This window comes from Taeniopygia guttata, chromosome 5 (assembly GCF_048771995.1).
Source record: "Taeniopygia guttata chromosome 5, bTaeGut7.mat, whole genome shotgun sequence".
NCBI classification, from domain to species: domain Eukaryota; kingdom Metazoa; phylum Chordata; class Aves; order Passeriformes; family Estrildidae; genus Taeniopygia; species Taeniopygia guttata.
In genome coordinates, this window is record NC_133030.1 from 62,942,085 (window position 1) to 62,942,310 (window position 226).

A 226-nucleotide genomic window follows, 5' to 3' on the forward strand; every position below is an offset into this window, starting at 1 on the left:
GGGTTTGTGTGACTGATTTCTGGGTTTTAGAACTTAAAATGAACCACTCTTACCAGCAGTAAAAGCCCCATGGGATGCTTGAGATGCTCAAAGCTCTGGCTCTGTCAGTGGATAAATGACCCTCAAAACACCAACTCTGAAATCCCAAATCAAACCAAACACGTAAAAAAACCCAGAGGAGAAGCTTTTGCCTGGATAATAAATAACTTTTCCCTGCAGAACCAAC